Raw genomic sequence first — 7,210 nt, 5'->3', positions numbered from 1 at the left:
AATATCTGACACAAAAGAGCGTTCAGAAACCACCAAAGAAAATGGTGTAACAGAAAGTGTGGCACAAGAAGTAGAAAAGCAGTTAGGATCAACAGAAGCATATCAAAATAAAGAAAGTTCTGAAGAAATTGCAAAAACAGCAGACGACCATCACAGGAAGGAAGACACAGAAATTTCTGCGACAGAAGGAAGCATAGAAACCCCAGAAGAAAAGGCTGCAACACAACCTGGAAGAGAAGAATCGGAACAGGAAATAGGGTCGCCAGAAACACACAATATTGAAAAAAACACTGAAGAAGTCTCTAAAGAAACAGAAAGCCAATACACCAAGGAAGAAGAAGCCGAAATGTCTGGCACACAAGAGAGTCTAGTAACCACCAAAGAAAATGCTGCAACACACAGTGTGATAGAAGAAGTAGAAAAGCTATTAGAATCATCAGAAACAGATCAAAGTAAAGAAAGTTCTGAAGAAATCGCAAAAACAGCAGACTATCATCACAGCAAAGAAGACAGCGAAATTTCTGCGACTGGAGGTTCAGAAATCATAGAAGAAAAAGCTACAACAGAACGTGAGAGACAAGAATCGGAACAGAAAATAGAGTCGACAGGAACACATAAAATCGAAGAAAACACTGAAGAAGTCTCTAAAGAAACAGAAATCCAATACACCAAGGAAGAAAAAGCCGAAATGTCTAGCACACAATTGGGTCTAGAAACCACCAAAGAAAATGTTGCAACAGGCAGTGTGGCAGAAGAGGTAGAAAAGCAAATAGGGTTATCAGAAACATATCAAAGTGAAGAAAGTTCTGAAGAAATCGCTAAAACAGCAGACGACCATCACAACCAAGAAGTCACTAAACTTTCTGGGACAGAAAAAGACATAGAAACCCTAGAAGAAAAGGCTGCAACAGAACCTGGAAAAGAAGAATCAGAACAGAAAATAGGGTCGGAAGAAGCACATAAAAGCGAAGAAGACACTGAAGAAGTCTCTATAGAAACAGAAAGACAATACACCAAGGAAGAAGAAGAAAAAGAAGTCGAAATGTCTGGCACAGAAGAGCGTTTAGAAACCACCAAAGAAAATGGTGTAACAGAAAGTATGACACAAGAAGTAGAAACGCAGTTAGGATCAACAGAAACATATCAAAGTGAAGAGAGTTCTGAAGAAATTGCAAAAACAGCAGACGACTATCACAGGAAAGAAGACACAGAAATTTCTGCGACAGAAGGAAGCATAGAAACCCCAGAAGAAAAGGCTGCAACAGAACCTGGAAAAGAAGAATCAGAACAGGAAATAGGGTCGCCAGAAACACATAATATCGAAGAAAACACTGAAGAAGTCTCTAAAGAAACAGAAAGCCAATACACCAAGGAAGAAGAAGCCGAAATGTCTGTCACACAAGGCAGTCTAGAAACCACCAAAGAAAATGTTGCAGCAGACAGTGTGTCAGAAGAGATAGAAAAGCAAATAGGGTTTTCAGAAACATATCAAAGTGAAGAAAGTTCGGAAGAAATCGTTAAAACAGCAGACGACCTTCACAACAAAGAAGTCACTGAAATTTCTGCGACAGAAGAAGACATAGAAAGCCAATACAGCAACGAAGAAACAGCCGAAATGTCTGGCTCACAAGAGGGTTTAGAAACCACCAAAGAAAATGTTGCAACAGACAGTGTGTCAGAAGAGGTAGAAAAGCAAATAGGATTATCAGAAACATATCAAAGTGAAGAAAGTTCTGAAGAAATCGCTAAAACAGCAGACGACCATCACAGCAAAGAAGATACCGAAATTTCTGCGACAGGAGGTCAAGAAATCACAGAAGAAAAAGCTACAACAGAACGTGGGAGAGAAGAATCGGAACAGAAAATAGGATCGGCAGAAACTTATAAAAACGAAGAAAACACTGAAGAAATTTTTAAAGAAAGACAAAGCCAATACGCCAAAGAAGAACCCGAAGTGTCTGGCACAGAAGACAGTCTAGAAGCCACCAAAGCAAATGCTGCAACTGAAAGTGTGGCAGAAGAAATAGAAAAACAAATAGGGTCATCAGAAATATATCCAAGTGAAGAAAGTTCTGAAGAAATTGCAAAAACAATCGACGACCATCACAGCAGAGAAGTCACTGAAATTTCTGCAACAGAAGAAGGCACAGAAACCCCAGAAGAAAAGACTGCAATAGAACCTGGAAAAGAAGAATCAGAACAGAAAATAGGGTCGGCAGAAGAACATAAAAGCGAAGAAAACACTGAAGAAGTCTTTAAAGAAACCGAAAGACAACACACCATGGAAGAAGAAGAAAAAGAAGCCGAAGTGTCTGACACAGAAGAGCATCTAAAAACCACCAAAGAAAATGCTGCAACAGAAAGTGTGTCACAAGAAGTAGAAAAACAATTAGAATCAACAGAAGCATATCAAAGTAAAAAAAGTTCTGAGAAAATAGCAAAAACAACAGACGACCATCACAGCAAAGAAGATACCGAAATTTCTGTAACAGGAGGTCCAGAAGTCACAGAAGAAAAAGCTACAATAGAACCTGGAAGAAAAGAATCGGAACAGGAAATAAAGTCAGCGAAAACTCATAAAATCGAAGAAAACACTGAAGAAGTCTCTAAAGAAACAGAAACCCAATACACCAACGAAGAAGCAGCCAAAATATCTGGCTCACAAGAGGGTCTAGAAACCACCAAAGAAAATGCTGCAACACACAGTGTGATAGAAGATGTAGAAAAGCAATTAGGATCATCAGAAACAGATCAAAGTGAAGAAAGTTCTGAAGAAATCGCAAAAACAGCAGACTACCATCACAGCAAAGAACACAGCGAAATTTCTGCGACTGGAGGTTCAGAAATTATAAAAGAAAAAGCTACAACAGAACGTGAGAGACAAGAATCGGAACAGGAAATAGAGTCGGCAGAAACACATAAAATCGAAGAAAACACTGAAGAAGTTTCTAAAGAAACAGAAATTCAATACACCCAGGAAGAAAAAGCCGAAATGTCTGGCACACAAGTGGGTCTAGAAACCACCAAAGAAAATGTTGCAACAGACAGTGTATCAGAAGAGGTAGAAAAGCAACTAGGGTTTTCAGAAACATATCAAAGTGAAGAGAGTTCTGAAGAAATCGCTAAAACAGCAGACGACGATCACAACAAAGGAGTCACTGAGATTTCTGCGACAGAAGAAGACATAGAAACCCCAAAAGAAAAGTCTGCCACTGGAGCTGAAAAAGAAGAATCAGAACAGAAAATAGCGTCGGCAGAAACACATAAAAGCGAAGAAAACACTGAAGAAGTCTTTAAAAAAACACAAGGCCAATCGACCAAAGAACAAAAACACGAAATGTCTGGCGCAGACACCACCGAAGAAAGTCCTGCAACAGAAAGTGTAGCGGAAGAAGTAGAAATCCAATTCGGATCATCAAAAACATATCAAAGTGAAGAACATACTGACGAAATATTAAAACAAACAGATAACCTTCACAGCAAAGAAGAGACCAAAATTTCTGCGACAGATGGAATTCCAGAAACCGCAAAAGAAAAAGTTGCAACTGAACGCGGGGGAGAAGAATCAGGAAAAGAATTAGGGTTCACAGAACCACATAAAGGCGAAAAAAACACTGAAGAACTCCTTAAAGAAATAGAAGGCGAAAGCACCAAAGAAGAAGAAGAAAAAGTAAAAATTTCTGGTACAAAAGAAGGTCTAGAAACTACAGAAAGTGTGGGAGAAGAAGCAGAAGCGCAATTAAAATCATCAGAACCGTATCAAAGTGAAGAAACTACTCAAGAAGTCGCAAATGTAGCAAACGACGATCACAGCAAAGAGGCCAAAATTTTGGCGACAGAAGGAGCACCCACAGAAGAAGAAGCTGAAACAGAACGCGGGGGTGAAGAGACAGAAAATAAATTGCAGACGAAAGAAACACACATAGGCGAAGAAATCACTAAGACAAAATCAGTTGAACAATATAACACAAAAAAAAGCACCGATATTATTGAAGGGAAATCATCATCATTAAAAGAAATTAATTTTCGAAACACCGAACTAATGGAAAAGGTTACATTTTACACGGAAAATATAGAAAACGAAACACCAAAGGAATTTCCTTTATATTTAATGCCTACCTATAAAAGTGTCAACATATCTTTAAACAAATCTAAAATAATTTTTCCAACAGAAAAGATGGGAACAAACGAAGTTTTAAATATGGAGGCCACAAAAACATCAATTAATTTTATGGCCACATCCAATACAGTTGCTGAAATTATTCCAACAACACAAGAACCGACAAAACCAGCAGTCAATTCTAAAGGGTCATCTACTTTCATTATGAATGTACTTAATACACAAACGCATGAGTCTAATAAACAGAAGCATAAAGAATTAACATTAGAAGAATCATCACAAACGTTGAAAAATAACATGAGTTTGATGGAAGAATTTCCTGATGAAGAAATGGAAAAATTTTCAGAAAAAGGTTCAACATTATGTGAAATGTGTGACGAAAATAGCAATTTATCATCATTACCACAAGAAACTAAAAGAGGTATAACTCAGACAAATTACAATAAGTCAAACAATGTTGTTTCAGATAGTACCAAGATGGATGCTGATATTCTAAACCAAGTCAGTGAAAAATTGGACATCACAAAAGAAAAAACCAAAAAATCTTCGTTGAGACATAATTTTTTTTCGGACGAAACGACCTCACAAAGTACTGCTGCTACCTTTAAGAATAAAGAAGAAAAACGAACCACGAAGCGGTCAACAACCACGCAGGTCAGTGAAGAAATTTTATCTAATACTGCGGTACTAATCACCAAAACAGACGATTTTATGTCTGAGTCGGAAATTTACAACTTTGACCAAATAACTGAAAATCCATTGATTTCTGAAAGGAAAAGTGGTACTGGTAGTCCGAATACAACTGATCATCCTAAAGTTGACAAAATGAAAACAAAACCATTTAAAAGTTCAAATATTTCAAATACCTTCAAATTCAGCACTACTGTAATGCTTCTGTTAACTTCTGTATATGGCAATCATACGACGAATCATGAGGAAAAAAACATACGTACAACGCATCCATCGATATACGTCGATCTACCTGTTTTTTTACCCAACATGTCTTCATCTAATGCTAAAGAATCTACGACAGAACATGTAGCTCACAAAACAGTGAACAACAATGTCACCGAAACTTTGATTCTTTTTCTAAGTGGACCAAATCACGATATAGCTAAATTATTGAACGGCTCTAAATGGTATAGACGTTTGGGGGATTCGGCAATTACAATCGAAAATCAGACAATACAGCCTCCCTACAAAGCAATTCACGTATCAGAAATTCATTTGCCAAAATATATTGGGTTGGACGAATGCAAGAAGAGTGATTTTGAAAAAGGCGACAAATGTTTTTGTTCGGTTGATAGCTTACTAAGTGCTTTAAAACAAGGTGCCGTTTCTGAAAATTCTACTTCTCACTTCGCTTGCTTAAATTTTTTCAAAATTCATAAAGGAGTTCTGTTAGGAAATGAAAGCAAACCCTTAGTGAGAAAAAAACGAAGTTATTTGTTTGGTAAATATAACGCTCCCATTAAACGAGAAACAGTAGATTACACAAAAGGATTTTTCGAAGAAGACTTTCAAATTCATAACACAGATGCCCGCATTTATGCATTACCAGAATCAGAAGTGGTAATACCCTGTGTCAATAAAGATGAAGTTGTTGAATTTAATAGGTATATGAAATACTCTTGGACGTTTGAAGATGAAGTTCCGATTACAGGTAAATTTTCAATGTTTTGAAGTAAAGAGCTAAGGACTGTTTTGTTCAAGTAGAAAACCACATCCAAGAAAACGAAGGTACTCTAATCTTACACGATATTCTACTTAAAGACAGTGGTAATTACACTTGCACAGTAAAATCACGTCTGAACGAAAAAACCAACCTTGTCCAAAAATATTATCATCGATTAGTAATTGTCTCAACACCGATATACAAGATTTTATCTACTGTCCTATATCAGATGAAAGAACCATGCGAACTGTCTGATGGAGATGTTTTATCAATGTATCTGCCAGGAGTTTTAGATGGCCTGCTTTGTGGATATCACGAAAAAATGTGTAAAATTGACGTACGAAGACCAATTTGTGTAAATAAGGTTACAAGAAAAAAAAAGTGTCCATGTAATAATCATTAATTATTTTCAAGGAAGATGAAAAATTAATTAACGTCACATTTACGGCCACGATGTTTACTTTAAAAGAAATTGTCCCAACAATAGATCTCAACAGCTGTGCTTTAAACTGTCGGGTTGAATTGTACTCGAAACTTGGGGCGATTTTGGTAAAAAATATACAAATCTTTCTTAAATTGCCAAGTAAGTATGTGCAAAAACTATCTTAGATATAAGAATACACCGTGTTTTTATTTCCAGTCTTGTCAAAAGTTGATATCAAACAACAAGATTATCACCCAAAGACGACTGAACTTTTAAAAAGCAAGGGAAAAGATCGCTTAAGCTCGCATCTAAGCTTAATGGTGATTTGTCCAAGTGGATTTGGTGTCGAGAAAAAGGAACCAAAAATTTGCGGTAAGCAGTCATTTAATTTTTCTCCAAACGTCACAAAAAGTCACTATTTTTTAGTCGTTTTTGTCCAGTAAAGTAGACAATTTTGTTATAAGTAATAACTAATAAAAAGCGCTCGTTGACATGGAAACACTTTTTTTGCCTAGGCAGAAAAAGTACTTTTTGTGACGGCTACTGTTTGAGACTCTTTGAAACCAATATTTTTCAGTAAATTTCATTATTAATTTAAAACGAAATGCAAGAGCCTGTAACATAAAAAAAAATTGCAATAGATTTTATAATTGGCATTACTTAATTTATTGAGGAGCTAAAACATTCATTTACAAATTTATACATATTTGGTGATTTCGAAATTGATTTGGTGATTTCCAGTTCAAACTTTATCTAAACTTATGTGTGGGTTTTATGTAAATTGATTTTTTAATAAAAATCAAATATTTTATTTAAGACTAGTTCTTCGATAAAAATTAATTAATGCGCTAGATTTTTTACCGCAGTTTGCTCTGAATTTTGGTGTAATTGCTTTTTCTATTTATTTATGTTATTGTGATATTTGAATTTTTTCTATGATTTCGACTTTAGGCTCCTGTAGATCACAGACATCTAGTAGTCCGAGATTCCA

Source organism: Gnatocerus cornutus, chromosome 1, assembly GCF_029298725.1.
Source record: "Gnatocerus cornutus isolate USDA-ARS CGAHR chromosome 1, icGnaCorn1.1, whole genome shotgun sequence".
Taxonomy (NCBI): domain Eukaryota; kingdom Metazoa; phylum Arthropoda; class Insecta; order Coleoptera; family Tenebrionidae; genus Gnatocerus; species Gnatocerus cornutus.
This window is presented reverse-complemented; position numbering follows the sequence as displayed.